Source organism: Pteropus alecto, unplaced genomic scaffold (genome assembly GCF_000325575.1).
Source record: "Pteropus alecto unplaced genomic scaffold, ASM32557v1 scaffold8, whole genome shotgun sequence".
NCBI classification, from domain to species: Eukaryota; Metazoa; Chordata; class Mammalia; order Chiroptera; family Pteropodidae; genus Pteropus; species Pteropus alecto.
Genome location: NW_006494609.1, coordinates 21030265 through 21030849, shown reverse-complemented (window position 1 = coordinate 21030849; position 585 = coordinate 21030265).

The window sequence follows — 585 nt, the reverse complement described above, 5'->3', positions numbered from 1 at the left end:
CAAGGTGTCTGGCATATGCTGGGCATTCTATTGTTTTTGTGAACAAATAAGCACGTGAATGGGCAAAAGGATGAATGAATGAGTGGGTGAATGACTGAATGAACAAATGCTCTGACTTTGCTATTTCGAGGAGGCCTGAGCTCCTGCCAGAGCCGGTCAGGAACTAGGTGGCCTGGACAATTTCACTCAATGCCTTCTGGAGCCAGGGTGTTTATGGGGAGGTGGGGGAGGAGAGCGCCTGGGCAGCGGGGACGAAGCTGGTCTACGGGCCGATGTGCCCGCAAGCCCTGTTCCAGGAAAATATTGCGGAAGCCGGTCCTGTGGCTGACAAAGGCGCCGGATTTTCTTCCCCAAACATTGGCCGTGTGTTGTCAGCAGCTGATTCAGGGCCCACAAAGGCTGCCTTCCGGCCCATCCAGGCCCCGCCCTGCCTCGGGCGGGTGGGGGGGGTGGCACCCCACCCTGCTGTAGTCACTCTTCCCTGACTCAGAGCAGGATCCTCCCCAACTCTCAGCTCCAGTACTTCTTGAGTGAGGGTGGGGAAGAGGTGAGACCAGGCCACTGCCGGCCACTCTGGGTCCCAGC